The sequence below is a fragment of the Equus caballus genome, chromosome 26 (genome assembly GCF_041296265.1).
Source record: "Equus caballus isolate H_3958 breed thoroughbred chromosome 26, TB-T2T, whole genome shotgun sequence".
NCBI lineage: Eukaryota > Metazoa > Chordata > Mammalia > Perissodactyla > Equidae > Equus > Equus caballus.
In genome coordinates this window covers 32,843,920-32,861,898 of record NC_091709.1, presented here as the reverse complement: position 1 = coordinate 32,861,898, position 17,979 = coordinate 32,843,920, and the positions used below count along the sequence as shown (strand labels likewise).

Genomic DNA, 17,979 nt, shown 5'->3' with positions numbered 1-17,979 from the left:
ATATCGCTCACAGATACGCACAGAGACACATGTGCACCCAATGTGGCTGTAAAGTAATGAGCGTGATTCGTCCCTAAAATAATCTTATCTGAATTTTCAATCTCTGAATAACAGATGGCTCTCTGAAATTTTTGGCAACTTCTCCAACATTATTCAAAGACCTGTGCACATTATCGGAATATCCTCAATCCTTAGAGGGTGGTTTGAAATTCGGAAATTGCTAGCCCTCATTTCTAATCAATCTGTGTAACTGACTTTAAAGTGCTTACAGCCCGTGTGACATTTGGTAAGTGCCAGTGAGTTAGGCTTTAACTTTCCGTGCAGTCGATTCAAATGAACAGAATGGATCATACACTATTTTATTAAAAAGCGAATTTTAACTGAAATTTTAGATTTTCTTCTGTTTTCACAAAGTGATACTGAAGGCCATTCCAAAAGATGAACTCCAACAATATTTTGAACAATAGTTGCACAGATTAAAACATGTGCATAACATTAAGAGGTGAACACTTCAGAGGTGAAAAACTCACTTGGATTCTTACATTTTGGTTGATTTTATAAAGAATACAGCAAAACCATGGGATGATGTGAATTCTGATAAGTTTTGGCTGTGGGCTCTCATTCTCCACCCAAACGGTGAGACTTGGTTGGGGAAGGTATCAAGATTCAGTGCATGGTTTAAAAAAATAATTGGTCTATTTCTGACACATCTAAGAAGCGAAAATATTTTTGTTCGAAAAGTTACTAGAAGATAGAGTGGAAAAAATTGTTTTTCATTAACCTTACAGTAATTCAATCTTAGCTTTCATGAGCTTGCAACTTTTGGATCCTGTTTACAGCTTTGGTTCATTTCCTGTATTAGTTACAATATTTTATAGTCATTCCTCATTTCTTTTTTTTTTTTTTAAATAATTTTAAGTCCCTTGAGGAGATGAAACCAAGTCTTTATATTCCTGGCATGAACCCTATAGTACTAGTAATTATAAATTACAATATCAATTAAAAGGAACGTGTAGTATATGAGTTATTTATCATGTGCTCAGCATTATTTTAAGCAATTTCTCATTCTAACTATTTAAAGCTGTGAGATAGTCAATTTATGTTATTTCCAGTTTATAAATGAGAACACTGAGTCAGAGAGGTTAAGAAACTGTTCTCACAGCGCACAGCTAGTAAGTAGTTGACTCAGGTGGCTGCAGAGCCCACGCTCCTGTTAAAAGTACATATGCTTCCTTCTTTATGTTTCTAAGTTGATTATTCATTAATGTAGGGCAAAAACTTAAGCAATAACTATGCGTCAGGCAATATTTTGGGCACAAGAAAGATAAGATAAAAGATCACAGTGTTGGTCTTCACGCTTGACTCAGCCTAGCTAGCTAGGAGGAGAAAGTTGAATAAAGTTTTCCACTGTTAAATCTTGAAGAAGTAGGGTTTACTCAGAGAACCGGAAAGAGGTAAATGTCCCAGCCGAGAAAAGAAAATTTGAGAAATAAAATAGAGAAGAGATATTAAACCTTTGGGAAGTGCAAGTACAATTACATTCGGGTCTGTGTAAACAAAGGGCAAGAGAGAGGACAGGAAAGCTAGGCAGAGGCCAGATGATGGCTGGTTTTGTTCCATGCTAAGGATTTAAGACTTTAGGCAGAAATGATGAGGGGAGGCATTGGAGAATTTTAAGATAAGCTTATAATGTTGGTGACTTCTCAGTGCTAACCTAAAAGATATCTTGTACCTTCCACTGTTGCTTTTCTCATAGTACTTTGAGCATATAAAGATGATGTGTATGTTGGTTAAATGGGATAGTGGCGCATAGACCTATTAAACATTCCTGCAAATTAGGTCAGAATAAATTCTCTATGTTGGACACTCTACAGTTCAAGGCAAGGATGTCCATTCGCTGATAAAAGAATGGAAAGAAAACAGAAAATGAACTGCAGAGTGTACCTGGTATAAATATCTAATGTGCTTGAGGAATTGAATTGTCCAAGAAGTTGTTGCCAGGGCCATTGAATACAAAGAGGCCCCCTGTCTTTGAAAATCTGCCTTTGGAAGTGCATTTGTAATTACATCGTGAGAACTGAGCAGATGTATTCCGTAGTGGTTCAATGTTTTGTTATTACCATCCACTGCCTCTAGGTTTATAAATCAATCTCTAAATGGGCACATTTTCTGAAAATAGTTTGAAAAACAATTCTCTTTTGATCATGTGAATAAAGAAGTGGAAAAATCCATGTTGAATTTTAATTCAGCTAAACACTGATGCAAAAAGACAAAATTAGCACTTTTCTTCATTCTTTCTGACAGCTCATAAAAGATCATTGATATATGTGCATCCAAGATGGATGAGATTGCAAGTGTATAACTGCTATGCTCAAGGCAAGTCATGTTATATAAACCATCTGGACCTAGGAGGGCTCGCTGTGCTTTAACACGATAAAGAAGAAGCCACGGTTTCTTGCTTGTTCTGCTAACACAAAGTGATGTGATTTCTAACAGATAAAAATGTATTTACCCTTGACAGGCTGTGGCATGCTTAATGGGTATCATCTTAACCTAGCCATGGAAATGTTGAAGGAGGGAGTCAGAACTTTTGGTTAAGAAATACATGTACAATTGACAAAATTCCTCATTCTTTTGAGGGCTTTTCAATACTTGATATTTAGCAGAAATTTTTAGCCTCCAGCTGAGCTGGCTTAAAAGTGAATCCTTGTTAGGTTAAAAACATTACGAATCATGTTAGCCAAGTGTTTATTCCTCTGATAACATTAGCTTTAATCATTTGTTATGCTTGCCAAACTTTGGGCAAAATGTTGACATGCTTCTACATCTAAGACCTCTCACAAATACCACTTTCTTTGTAAAGACTTCCCTGGTCCCTCCCACCTTCTCACCTTCTTGTTTATAAGGATCTCTATAAAATTCACATATGTGTTGAATGAATTATATTACTGTTCATGTTATGCATATTTTTTTCATTTTTAACGGAGATATAATTCACTACCATAAAATCTCCCCCTCTCTAAAGTGTATATTTCAACGGTTTTTAGCGTTTGCACAAGGTTGTGCAATCATGACCACTATCTAATTCCAGAACATTTCCATCACCCCACAAAGGAACCCAATACCCATTAGAAGTCACTCCCCAGTCCTCTCTCCCTCCAGCCCCTGGCAACCACTAATCTACTTTCTGTCTCTATGGATTTGCCTATTCTGGACATTTCATATAAATAGAAGCTTACAAAATGTGCCCTTTTGTGACTGTCTTCTTTCACTTAGCATGATAGTTTCAAAGTTTGTTATGTTCTAGTGTGTATCAGTATTCCATTGCTTTTTATTATAGAAAAATATTCTATGGGTGGATGTAGCACATTTTGTTTCTCAGTTCATCAGTTGATGGATATTTAGGTTGTTTGCACTTTTTAGCCACTAAGAATTTTGCTGCTATGAATATTTATGTGTGAAACACATTACACATTTATATATTTCATTAAAATTAAAAAATTATTAACATTTAGATATTTATTAAAGAATTACTACAACATTAAAATATTTAAAAAATATAATGTTAACATTTTGGCTTATCTTCTTTTAGATTTCTCTGGTTACTTTTATAATACTTTCATTTAAAAAAGCCAATTTTGTATCAAAATATGCATACTGTTCTATTTTCTACTATTGTTACCTTACTTCCCCTAAAGTATATGGGGTATATATAGTGCTAGGATAGAATTTTTATTAATTCTATAAATGTCTATATTTTATTTTAAATATTAGATTATGTTTCTGTACATTATAGTTATAATTCTTGAGGGCAGTTACTTTGCTTTATTTTTTATTTTATCCCTTTCCTTCCCTTCCACTAGTAGCTAACAAGAACCTAGAGTAGTATTCTCTCAAAAGTTTGCTGAAATGAATTTACAATATATATGGAGTCACAGAATTTCAGGTTTGAAGAGAATCTTAGGGGTCAACTGGTACTGTCACCAACATGGTGATACAGCATTTTAGTTAAAAGTGGATTTAGTTAATGACTATCATTTTGGCTCTTAAACTTGCATACTTAACTACTATACTATATTCTTTGATGAAACCATTTGGGAAGATTGAAAGAAGAGTAATAGGAAATTTGTTCCTAAGTCAAATCAGGAGTAAAGTTTAGCAACTTCCTGGATTCCTGTATGATAAAATTTGAAATTTAGAGAGAGCTGATGAATGATTTTTTTGCCAGTTTAACACTTCATTGTGAAAATACATATTATTTTCTGAAATTACGAAATGCTCAACAAAGTCATTAAGAAAAATCTCAGCTATCTCCGATGTGGTCAGATGTTCACAGCTTGTTTCAAAAGAGTAAAATGTGTTTATTCTGCATGTTGGGTCCATATTCTAACACCCTTGTTGACACCTTATCTGCTGTTGAATCATAGTAACATCACTAGCTGTATATTGCCAAGTTGAGCCTGTTCCAGTTTTTAAAAATACTATTAATCCTAGCACCTAGATTGTGGTATTGAAATACTATTTCCCAATATAGGAATCCAGGGCTTCTTGGAGAAATGGCTGATTCCAGGTTTTGGGGCAGGATATGCACAAAATCAGTCAACTTGTTTTGTCCAATTCAAGGAAGTCATCAGGGACCACCAGGGCCAGAGACTACCAGGAACCAACCTGGAAAGACCAACTCACTGGCCAAAGATTGGAAAATTGGAGGTTTAGTAATGATTTTAATTGCCACGAGGCAAGCCCCATCAAATATATTTAAATTGCTAAATTCATAATTAAAAAAATTATTGGTCATTTTTGGAAGATGATAGAGAATCAATTCATTGTCTTGAAAACTGGCTTTTAAAAAAAGGGAAGAACCAAGCGTTTATTCTGTCTTTCTCATATGAACTGTCCTACTGGGTAACAAATAGTAGTTGAGAAGCATGTCTTCATAAAGAGTATTCCAATAAAGAAATAAAAAGAACTGACATAATTATAATATCACCATTTTGCAATACACGTGGAATATAGATCTAGGCATTGAGCTGCTGTCACAAGAGAGAAAACCAGACTCGATGTGCTTCCTGATGAAAGAATACACCACCACCTGTGGTCTCGCCAAAGGGGTCAAATCTGAGACTGATCACGGCCCTGGATCCAGCTGCCAATTTGCAGGAAGAGTGGGCAGAGAGCTTGGTGATCTGCACCGTGAATATGCAATCGACAATATCCAGACTGGGGGAAGCTCTACAGGCTAAATAAATAGCCTGTGTTCTTCCACAGATACACTGAAAAGAAGAAGGGAATGGAAAGGGACACTGGAGGTTGAAAATGACTTAACAGGTGTTGAATTTTTTTAAAAATTGGGTAAGACTGAAGTACAGACAATGTCTGGGCTTGTGTTGGTGATAACACTATAAAATGCAATGAAGCAATTACTGTAAAGGCAAGAGAGTCGTTTCTTTGTGAGGAGAGGGGTGGCTGTGTTTGGGATGGGCCACATGGAGGGGTTTCTGGGTGACCGGCAAAGCTATATTTCTTGACTCAGGTAAGGGTTTCAAGGGCATCGTATTAGTTTCCTATTGTTTCTGTAAGAAATTACCAAAGAATTAATGGCTTAAAACACCAAAATTTATTACCTGACAGTTCTGTAGGTCAGAAGTCCAGGTGAGCTTGCCTGGATTTTCTGCTGTGGGTCTCACAAGGCGGAAATCAAGTTCTTGGGCAGCTGGGCTCTGATCTGGAGGCTTTACGCTCATTCAGGCGGTTGGCTGAATTCAGTTCCTTGTGGCTGCAGGGCTGAGGATCCTGTTCCTTGCTGGCTGTCAGCCAGGAGCCTCTCTCAGCTTCTTAAGACTACCCACATTCCTTTTACATTGTCCGCTCCGTCTTCAACGGCAGCAGGCAGCAGTGGGTTGAGTCCTTTCTGTGCTTTGAATCTCTCTGATTTCTCCTTCTGCTGCAACTCTTTTGCTTTCCTCTTCTGTTTCTAAGGGCTTATGTGATTACATTGGTCCCACCTTGATAATCCAGGATAAGTTCCCTATTTTAAGGTCAGCTGATGAGTAAACTTAATTCCGTCTCAAAGTCCCTTCACAGCAACGCCTAGACTGGTGTTTGACTGAATAACTAGGCGACCAGAATCCTGGGAGGACATCTTTAGAATTCTCCCGACCACAGGTGTTTTTACCTTACACATTTGTTTCCTATTGTTTTATATATTTGTATTTTATTTTACAAATATAAAAGCTAAAAAATCATTGAGACATGCAAACAGGTGCCTTCTTGTGATATTTGAAAGACATTTATCAAAGATGCTTACCTTTTTTTAGGGAAAAAAAAAACCCAAACAAAAAATGATTTCTTTCCTTAGCTGAAATAATTTGTACTTTCACCTTGTCTGAGGATCGTAAAAATTGTAGGTATAAAAAAAGTAAATTTCTGGAATTTGCTGCTTTTATTACTGTAAGTAACTCTAGAACATTTGCAATAAAAGGTTATGTTTTAATAAAATTCACAAATCGTATGGAGTTATTTGGCATGGTTGTAAAGGTACACACTTTATAGTAGGTTCCAGATTCGTGGGATATGCCTGCATGAATCCATTTTGGCAATAGCTTTTATAAGAGTTGATACTTCTTTGTTTTTTCTGTCATTTCATAGCTATTTTGGGGGATAGCTGTCATTGCATTTTTGCTAACTTAATTGATAGTATACCAAAATTGATCTACACCATGGGCGGGCAAACTTTTCCTGTAAAAAAGCCACACAGTAAATATTTTCAGTTTTGTAGGCCATATCGTCTCTGTTGCAGACATTCAAATCTCATTGTAGCCCAAAAGAACACAGAGAACACATAAATTAATAGGCATGGCTGGATCTGGCCCATGAACCATGGTTTGTAGACTCCTGATCTGCACATTTAAATATTTCCTCTCTTATTGTGAGAGTTTGCTATGTTATTACTAACATATTTTCATTGTGTGCATTTGTTTGAGCATATCATAAAAAATAAGCAAAATGGAGACAGTCAAAAAAATCTATATTCTCCTTTGGTTGTAGCATAACGATTTCAGTCTCAGAATCACTTTTTCAAGTTTGTGTAATGTGCGTATCTGGAACCTTCTGTGAGCTCTGATAATAAAGCGAGGTATATTTCTGTATCAGCTGTCTCACTTTCTCACTCATTTATTCATTCAGCAAATAGTTATGGGGCACCCAGTATGTACCAGGCACTATTCTACCTCCTGGAGATAAGCAGTTAACCAAACACAGTTCCTGCTGTCACCTCACACACTCTGGTTGACCTGCTGTTGATGATGTCAAGTGTCCAGGATATAATAAGCTTTTTCTAGTAGTGTTTCTCTGACCTCCAATATGAATATAAATGTTAATGCACATTTATTGTTAGGTTTAAATATTGTTTGCATATGTTTTCCTAAAAATTGACTGTTCAATTACTGTTGAAAAAATCTGAGAGATTATGTTGCACATTCACTATATTTTGTATCAGATTTACGCTGGAGTATGGAGGAGTCAAAATTATTTTGCAAAATTTTACTGAGTAAATCCCATTGAAACCCTGAGTAATGTACCGTCACACTTTATTGTCTTCAAGTTGTATTGTGTGAATTTGAGAGACGTTGCTTTCATTGTACGTGCTGCTATGATTCACATCAACCCTAATGGAAGAATCAGCTGGAGATAGTTGGACCTTTTGACAGTTGAATTTGAGCCTCGTCAATTCATCATAGCCATCAACAAATTTTCTTTGAGATTTCATCTTTAGCCGGTGATGCCTATCAATTTTTGGCTTTAGAGGAATTTAGTTTTCTTACCTGGGGAAAAGAAAAAGGTAGATAAAAAGACTCCAAGACTTACAGTAACCCTATAATTAAAATAAACCATCAAACTTTAACCAGAACTTACAATAAGTACACAAAGTGTTAGGCATTCAGTTTCTATTGCATAACTAACAGTTATGCTGTGATGAGAGCATCCATCCTATGCCCCTGCTGGCATCTGACTGAGGGCATCACATATGTCCTGCAGTCACGTCCCTCCTCGTGTTCTTTTATATGAGTTGACACGCATAAACCTAAATTAAAAAAAAATGTTGAGCTATTTACCTCCTCAACCACGTTTACAATATAGTTATATCTCATTTACAGATACGGTAAGAAAAAGTTCAAGATCTGAATAAAAACAAGTTGTTCTGGTAGCACTAGTTTCTACTCTAGCATGCTAGTTTGCACAGAGCATTTTCTTTCTTTATTTAAAAAATACATTACAAGCAGTTAAACTATAAAAAAGAAAGTGAATGACAACTTTGTAGATTTCCTGGAGCTCCTCCATAAAACTCCAAGTTTCTGATAAATTTGATCTAAGTCAATCCCTTTATCTTCTGAATGAGGAAAGTGATGCCCAAAGAGAAGATGTGTTCAATGTGGAAGCCTTGAAGTCAGACACAGGGGGTCTAACTCCTGGCGTGGTGCGTTCTCCATTGCTACAGTTTGACTTTGTGTTCAACAGGTGTTCCAATCTCTGTAATTTACTTTAAAGTACTTACAGCCCTGGTGACATTTGGTATGTGTCAGTTAGTTAGGCTTTAACTTTCTGTGTGGTCAGATATGCTGCTGGCAGGACAGCACAATCCAGTGGTGGCAGGTGGCCGTATGTGAGAGTGGACCCACTCCAGAAACAGCTTCTACACACTTTTCTGTTCTAGATCCTCTTGGTTAATTGTGGATACTTTATGCCCTAGCACACCAATTCAAAACTTGGGTTTCCATTGCCGAATCTTGTGTTTGTTCATTAGGGTGATGGATGTTAGAAATAGGCTCGAGTACTCACAGATGAAGTCAAACGTATTTTGTGCATATGGGTTGGCTTCCACTCTTTAATGAACAGGATATAAGAATCCTCAGAGGCCTGTACTGGTCTCTTTAGGGATAACAGTCCTGGTTTGATTCTCTAATTGGTTCTCAGTTCAGACAGACATTGGTTTCGGAGAACTTCTGATTACGTGGTGCCCTCTAGGCACAGAATCCTGCCTCACAAACCTTGCCGAGTGTGTTTCAAGCGAACTTTCCATACCCAGATCACCTAAAAAGGATTTATCCAATGTGTAGAACACGTTGTATAAACTCTCTTATGGTTTCTTGCTGATATGTATTTGCTAATAAATGTCTGTCTGTATGAAGGAATTTGGAATTTCAGTAAAACCTTGTAGCCAGGTTGTGAAAGAGAGTTGTAAACTCTCACTGTCTCAACCTTCTCTGGTGGCCACTAAAAAGAATCCAAGAGTGCATGACCAAACTGGCTGAGCTGAGTTTGCACTAGAGGTTATCTCATTTTGGGAGTCGGTGGGGTCTTAAGTCTTCTGCTCCCTTAATGTATAGTTTTCTTCTCCCCTATCCACAACCTTTTGTTAAATTTACAAAAAAGAAGGAGTTGCTACTCTGGCTTCTTGTGACTTCCTGGGAAGTGATTGATTTTGTTGTCCTTCAATTTATTTTCCTTGCTGCTACTATGACTTTTGGGACTCAAAGATCATGATTGGTTGGGCCTCCAGCACCATTCCATATGGAACAGAGCCAGATCCACAGGTACTTGGTCTTCTAGGTCAGGGAAGGGAGTTGGATGTTTGACCTGGGGGCTTGGAGGTCAGGTGAGTTAGAGGTTGGCAGGAGATTCTAGGTATTATGGGCTGACTTGGCCCCCACAAAATTCTTATGTTGAAGTCATCACCCCTAGTATCTCAGAATGTGACTGCGTTTGGAGATAGGGTCTTTAAAGGTGTCACTAAGTTAAAACGAGATCAGTTAAGGTGGGCCCTCATCTAATATGCCTGTTGTCTTTATAAGAAGAGGAGAATCAGACACAGACAATTACAGAGGGAAGACCATGTGAAGACACAGGGAGAAGACGGCCGTCTACAAGCCAAGGAGAGAGGTCTCAGGAGAAACCAACCCTGCCGACACCTTGATCGCAGACTTCCAGCCTCCAGAATTGTGAGACAGTAAATTTCTATTGTTTAAGCTACCCCATCTGTGGTACTTTGTTACGGGAGCGCTAGCAAACTAGTACACCAGGTCAGCTTGTTTCAGGTCCACCTCCCTTACTCCTCTCCTGTATGTGCTGCTGCAGCTTTGGCCCTGACTCCAAAGGCTCACACATTGGAATTGGGTTGAAGCATGTGAGGTGCCTTGTAACATTCGCTCCTGTGTTGGAGTGAGCTCCAGAAGGCAGGGGAGAGCCCAGCGGCCCTTCAGGAGGAACTGGCTTCAGAAAAGAGAGCACCTCAGACTCTCAAATGAGAAACTTCCTGCAGCGGCTCCAGGCCCAGCTGGGAAGAGCTAACAAAGATGTAACATTCTGGATTATTTTAGTCTCCTTTCTGCAGGTGAGGAAAAGTCTCTTGCTCCAAGTTAAAAACACACTCTCCAATACCACAGGAACTGAGAAGAGCTCTCAACTTTGTGTTCTCAATCCCTAAGGATGGGATGGGCCCAAGGTTTGTGCCTCCCCCAGTCCCCAGTTAGGTTAGCCATCCTTGAAAGTCTCCCTTATCAGTTGGGAAGCAAGCCATTCAATAAACCCCAAATTGATTCTGAAATTGGGAGGAGAAAGTTATACCTATCTTCTTCAAAATGTGAAATAAATCAGAGGGAGAAAGGCAAATACCGTATAATTTCACTCGTATGTGGAAGATAAAAATAACAACAACAACAACAAGCCAACACATAGACATCGAGAACAGATTGGTGGTGACCAGAGAGGAACGGAGGAGGAGGGAGGGCAAAAGGGATAGAAGGACACAGGTGTATGGCGACAGATGCCAATTAGACTTTGGGTGGTGAACAGAATGTAGTCTACACAGAGAGTGAAATATAATCTTGTAAACCTGAAATTTATATAATGTTATAAATCAATGTTACCTCAATAAAACATTAATTAAAAAAGTAAAAGGAAATAAATAAAATGCATCATCAATCCTTATAGTCTTAACGCCATGTCCAGAGTGAGGTTGGGATGTATCACGTTGTGTCTCTATCTTGTAATATTTGTGTTCAACTGGCCCTCTGACTGTTGTCAATGATGGATACCCTGTTCCCACCACTGACAATCTGGTTAGCAGCCAGTTTGGATGTTCAATGCATTTAGAAACAGTTAAATAAGTCATGAGTTTTCCAAAAGAGGGACACTGGAGTGGGATGAATCAGACTGTGGTGTGCCTAACACACTTTGTGCTCTTACCAATTCGAGACCTATCAGTTATGATCTTTTGGGATTGACGCATTTTTCGTGGCACATCACATTTAAAGAGCTGTATTGTTTACTGCAGTAAAAGGTTACTATTTAACTTCTGTGACCCTTGTCTATAAAGCAGGAGCAACTCTACCTATTCTGTCTTCTTACACGTGGTAGACAGAGGAACAAGACCGTTGTTTCGAAGCACTTGGTAAGTGTGCTAAAGTCACGCACAGAGTGTAAACCTCCTGTAATTATCAATGCTTTCTAGCTCCTAGGGCCCTACCATCATTAATGAATCATTCAGAATTACTGGGCTCAGTAAAGAATTCTCAAGGGCTAGAATCTGGAGATAAAAACTACTGCAAAAAAACGTATGTGGATAAAAAGGAGCTAGATGGTGGAGTGACCTCCTTGTTCATCTCTGGAGGGGCCAGATAGTCTTACTGGGAGAATCGTTCTGTTATGAGTTAGGCTCTTGTGAATCCTGCATTCTGAGTTCCTTGATGGGGTTAAATTATCTGGATGATCTAAGTTATCTGGATGGTTTAGTCTAATGAATGTTTTCTCTTCAAGTCTTGAAAGACATTAGCAATTGCAGTGTAAGAGACAGGTAGGGATTTTCACACTTTTTTCACTTATCTAGTGTTTTCAAGTCATACAACTGGTTTGTATCTGAGCTAAGTGTTTGAGTTAGGACTGTGGCTGAGAGTACCATTTTATATATTAAGTTCATTTCTGGAGTGAGAAACTGAATTTAAATCCACTTCCAATAATGTGAGAGAAATAGTGTCAGACACATTTCTAACTGGAGAAAATAGTTATGAAGGATCTGACTTAAATGATTGATAAAACACCTAAGCCGTGTTTATTTCTTTCTTCTTTTTCTTTTTTGCTTTTGCCACGTGGAAGGAGGAATAAGAGAGCCAGCACCGACTCGTCATAAAGGAGGTGGTTTTGATTGCTCACTTGAATCAGGAAATGTGAGATTAGGGGAATGGCTGAGACATAGCTCACATCTGTGAGGAAGCTTTGGGTTTTTAATTTCTTTAATTAAAACAAACAGGGAGAAATGGAAAGAGAGAGTGAGAGCCAAGAAGAGAGAAAAAGCAGGGCATCTGGGTGCTTTGAGACATACGGGTGCCCTGGACAGCCTGATAATGTGGCACCACTTCACACCTTATGTTTATTTTAGAGGAGAGGCAACGTACTGCTTGGAGAATGATGGAGGAGGGGGGCTCGCTGGTGGCAGAGCCCACTCTCTTCTCTATTGTTAGAGGGATTCAGCTCTGGCCGCAAACTTGCCCATCTTCCTTTACCAAGCAAGAGCCCTGCACCCCACTGGGAGGAGTTGAGCGAGCACCTCTGTTTAATTCTAGCCTCACCTAAAGAGTCTTCTTGGCCACAAATGACTTATAAAGTTCTCCTAAACACGGGCAGTCCTCTCCTTGGAAAATATTGTGGTAAATACCGTTTTCTCCATCTTCTTGAATTTCAGTGGAAATTTAGCACCCTAGTGACATGTCACATCCCTTATAGCTTGGGACATGGGACAGTTGTTCATCTGAGAGAGGCAGAGGGTGGGAGAGAGCCAGAGGACAGGGCTCAACGAAAGGAAATTCCACATGATTTAAAATTTGTTTTAAAGTGTGAAGGAGAACTAGAGAAATGTTTAAAACAGCAATCATGAGGACGGTAGCAATTCGACCTTATGCTTCTATCTTGGGAGTTTACTTTGCAAGAGGGACTACCCTTTAATGTTTATGCTCTGCCGCTTGAAAAGCAATGTGCGCTTTAGACAATGAATCTGACTGGTCATAGGACGGAGGGACCCGGGATTGTTATGGTCCACTGTAGAAGGAATGTCACAGACTTGAGCAATTTTCTGCTTTTCAATGAAGTGATAGAAAAGACCATATGTTGGCTTAGAGATTCTGCAAATTAAATTATGAATATTAGTACTATCGCAGAATTTATGTGTGACACTGAAACCAACATTTCCAAAGGGTGGGAATGATTCAGAGGATGTGTTTACGATTGTGGAAGCCACCGTCAAATGTACTTAAAGAAGCCACGTGTCCTAGTGACTAAGGGCATAAATGAAATTTATGGAATGATGAGGTCTCTGGCATTGCTGGACCGAACTCAGCCTTTTGGGAAATAGCGTTAAGTTCCCTGAGTCTTCTAAAGACATTATGAAGAGTAAGTAATTCACCCTCCACTCTACTGCCGGTCATCCAGGTGGTATTTAACATCACTGTCTTCCAGGCTTAGAAATAACTTCATTTAATCCCATAAATTGCTGAGTTCATATAGAATGAATATAGAGTTGGTCTTTGTTTACCTACAGGGCTGGACATCTTTAGGGAACTCTTCCTTTTTCAATAACCTGAGGGTCGTAGCATTAACCCGAAACCTTCTTCTCATAATTAGGGCTCATTTTTTGCCTTGAGTTTTCACACAAGTTCTATTTGGACCTTTAGTCTTCCTTCTTCCAGCCCTCTTTTTCCCTCCCTCCACTGTCTGTTCTCATTTCTTTCCAAGATGTGACTAATTGTTTCCACATTCTGTTGGACCCCTCAAAGGGCAAAGGTGAAGCACAGAGGAAATATCTGAATGAGCAGCAAGACCCCAAGCTGGCTGCAGTCTCTGAGGCCTGCATCCCTCCATGCAGGCTCCATCTTGCTCCATATGGTGCATCTCCCTCCTCCATAGTGAGGTATTTCCATTAGCCCCGAAGCCCAGAGTGCAGCTCAGACACAAACTACAATACGTCGTCCCTTTCAACAGGACAGAGCTTCTATGACACTTCTTGGACGCACTAGCTTAGTAGAAAAGATGACTGCCATGCACTGTCATCCTCCAGGGGTCTTGAAATGGTAGAGGCTGTCTGTATTTGAGAAGTTTTTTTCTGAGTAGTTTTATTGAATAGAGAGAAATCATATTCTTAAGACCTCAAGGCCATACACAGCAGCAAGAATGGAAAATATACTCGGGAGGTTTCAAAGATATTCCACATGGCTAAAGTGCCTGGTTGAATGGGAGAATAAATGTTACTTTAGGTTTTTATTTTGTTAAAAAAAAATAAAAAGTATTTTTAAAAATCACGTGGGACAGAGTTATTTGCATCAGACCCTTTGCACATTTAGATGGCGAGGACTGTTTCTCAAGACTATAAATTCTGTATTCGATTTAAGAAAGTGTATTTTTGATTGAGGTCAACACAGTATTTAAGTTAATGGAAAACATGCTTCCATTGCAGAGTATTTCCACCAGAATTGCTGGATTCTGGACAACAATCTGTTTCTATTTTGAAAAGAAAAAGAGCGGTGCTGTTGTATGACCTAAATATTCCTTTTTTTTTTTTTTCTTATTTCATCCTTCTAAATTCATGCGCTTGCATCTTCAGGTATATTCAAATAAAGGATGTACTATGAATTCAGATGAAAATGTTTTCTAGTGTTATGCATCCAAATGTTTCAGAAAAAGATTATTTTGCTTAGAGTCTGAGCTTCATTTCAATCCAGGGAGCTTTGAGTTCCCATTACTACTCTCCAAATCATGGTAGAATTGGGAAGAGAGAAGCAGACTTCTTAGAAAGTGACTCTTAAGCCCTGTGTGAATTAGCTTTTTCTGAGTGACACACCACTTCAACATTCATTGGCTCAAGCAATCATTTTTTCTTGTTCACATATGATTTTCAGGGGGAGGTTGGTTGATCTGGTTGGTCTTGGGTACAGCTGGGCTTGGATCCTTGCTTGGGGTTAGGCCGATCAATGAGTATTAATTCTGGGGCCCAGTCTGGAGAAGCAGCAGCTAGTGAGGGACACCCTTCTCAAGGTGAGATTCAGGTGGGCAAGCAGGAACATGGCTTAAACTTGGAACTGGCTCTCTGTTACTTCCGCTTGCATGTCACTGGCTAAAGTAGGTCACATGACTAAGTCTAACGTCAACAAAGTGGGAAATTTTAGTAGGAAGAGCTGCGGCGTCGAGTGGCATGAGTGTGGAAACATGGAGAGGAGAAAAACTGGGAGTCATTAATTCAATCTATCAGAAACTCCAATTCAGTCTCTTTTTTCGGCAGGCAGGAATGTTATCACTGTGTTAGCCTCCCTTCTCCACCGTGGCAGCAAGACATAAGAGGGAGGCGATTGCTGTCAGGAATGACTTGCTCTGATCTCTAGGCATAGTTTTTCCCAGTGATTCTCAGACTTTGGTGTATGACGGGATTATTGGTGAGGCTGATAACAGTACGGATCCTGGGTCTCATGCTCAAATTTACTAAATCAGAATCACTGTGGAAGGGCCAAGCCATTTATATTTTTAACAAGTTACTCTGGTAATTTTGATGCACTTCCACACCTGAGACTCACATCACAGAATAAAGTTAATTGAAATGGTCAGCCTCAGTCTTGAACTTGGTGGGGCTCTGGTAGTTTAGCAAGTGTAATAGATTGTATTATTATTCAGCAAATGTCGCCCCCACTACCCCTGCACAGGAGGCATTTACATCCTTGTTTCAAAGCTTTTGGACCTGGTTATATGGTTGATTTTGGCCAAAGGAATGTGAGTAGCTATGACACACTTTCTGTTCAAGCAAGGTTTTAATTTTGTTTATGTCATTAGGCTTTATCTGTTGTGCTCCTGCCCTCTACCATGAGAAGAACTTGGCCTAGAGGCTACAGGCGCACCAGCCTGTGGGGGATGTTGTGTGTCCCAGAATGAGGGACATGAACCAGGTACACAGCCTGGAGCATAGTCACCGTAGCTGCCTCACAGACTCACATGTGAGAAATAAATTTTAGTTGGTGTAAGCTGATGAGATTCTGCATTGATTCTTACACAGCATTATTGCAGTAAAAGCTATCAAATATAGCCGAAAACTAAACAACGCAACCAAGGAAAATACCAAACAAGGACAAAAATGGGGCTCTGAATTCCTTTTCACATACTACTCTCAGATTTCTAGAGGCCTTTTAATGACTTATTTGAGGCTATCTTTAGTTTTGTTTTATTTTGACTTGACCTACATGAAAATGCTGGAAAACAGGAAAATTACCTTTGAAAGAGGGTTAGCCAGGACCTAGGACATTTCCAAGATTGGTCTTGATTCTGAATTTTCCCTCTTAGGGTCTGTTTTTCCCAGATAGAGTAAGAGTTTTTGCTTTTTTGGCTATTTGGTTGATCAGCAATAATAACTAGTAATAAATATTAGTACATGCCAGGAGCCATCCTAAATACTTTCTGTGTATTAAATGGTTTAATTCTCCCAACAATTCTATGAAGTAGAGACTATTACTGTCCTCACTTCATGGATGAAGAGCTGGGCTCACACAGGCCACACAGGTAGGAAGCCATTGCACTGGGAAGTCATCTTTGGAGGCTGTTCTCTTGGACACTGTGTGGTAGCCTCTAGAATAATTTTCATGCACACTTCCCCCCTCTTTATTTAAAACAACATAAACATTCCTCCTAGAAAAGCAAGTTGCCTAATTTTCACCTAGAATAGAAAGATTCCAGGGGTTGGCCCGGTGGCGCAGCAGTTAAGTGTGCACATTCCGCTTCTCGGAGGTGCGGGGTTCATGGATCGGATCCCAGGTCTGGACATGGCACTGCTTGGCAAAAGCCATGCTACGGTAGGCATCCCACGTATAAAGTAGAGGAAGATGGGCACGGATGTTAGCTCAGGGCTAGTCTCCCTCAGCAAAAAAGAGGAGCATTGGCAGTAGTTAGGTCAGGGCTAATCTTCCTCAACGAAAAAAAAAAAAAAAAAGAAAGATTCCAGATCTCAATGACGAGATGTGTATACAACTACTTCTCTTCCCACTTTATAATCCCCTCATCAGAGAAACAGAAATTATGGCTTTTCATTTCATTGTGACCCAGAAACCTGAAGGCAGATTATACAATATCTAGCAAAGCACTTCGTTAGAATAAAAATCCAACAAAGCAACATATTTTTACATATTGCATGAGTTCATGGCAATAAGATACGGCTTGCACAGGATAAAGTAGCAATTTGAAAATTGTGTAAAATAATAGCATCTATTTATTCAGGACGGACTCTGAGGCATTTTACATATATTAGCTTTACTTCTAAGAACAAACCTGCAGAGAAATTATGATTATCTTCTTTTATAGGCAAGGAGATTGGATTTTAAGAAAAGCACATGACTACGTGATGGAGCAACAAGGGAGCCTGATTTTCGTGATTCCAAATTCTGTCTTCCTGGACTCCGAACCTCATTGTTTCTCTTACTTTGAAGAAAAGATTGTTAAAAATCCTCAAATTACTGCATAAACACTAATTTTGCCTATTTATTCCCATAATATAAAAAGCTCTGAAATGGATTTAGTTTTCTATCTCTTTTCTACATAGGAAGCTTAATTAACTGGCAGAGAACGAAGAAATATATTTTCTCCTAAGTACATATTGTTGTTAGATGAATGGCTAAACAGGGTTTAAATATAGCAAAAGAGATCTCGTTCCTAAAAAGAAGTTGCTATGCTTTTCACTGCTTTTTTGTTTTTTGCTCCCTACTGGGCAAAGATGTTCTAAATCTACTGCTTTTAATGATTAAGTAGAGGACAAATTCTCAACTGTTCCCTCTAGTCAGTTTTATCATTTCATGTCTTTGTTCAACATCATGTAAAACAGTAGTTTGATCTACCAAATTGTCCCTAAATCTGTCTGTAAGAAGACAGTATTCCTAGAAGACAATCCTTTCTTGTTTGTATGTC

At 38.9% G+C, this 17,979-nt stretch overlaps 1 long non-coding RNA gene across 4 annotated transcripts in view; it reads left to right on the top strand.

The window, feature by feature from the left end:
• Nucleotides 1-5,432, top strand: part of LOC111770772 (uncharacterized) — a 51,776-nt gene extending 46,344 nt beyond the window's left edge. For 2 of the 4 annotated variants that reach the window (XR_011432766.1, XR_011432765.1), the window contains 2 exons: nt 2,305-2,376; nt 4,535-5,432. This is a non-coding gene — a long non-coding RNA (uncharacterized lncRNA). Of the gene's footprint in view, nt 1-2,304; nt 3,552-4,534 lie in introns of those variants that run through there. The other 2 variants (XR_002804178.2, XR_011432764.1) reach the window with 2 other exon arrangements.
• The last annotated feature ends 12,547 nt before the right edge of the window (nt 5,433-17,979 follow it).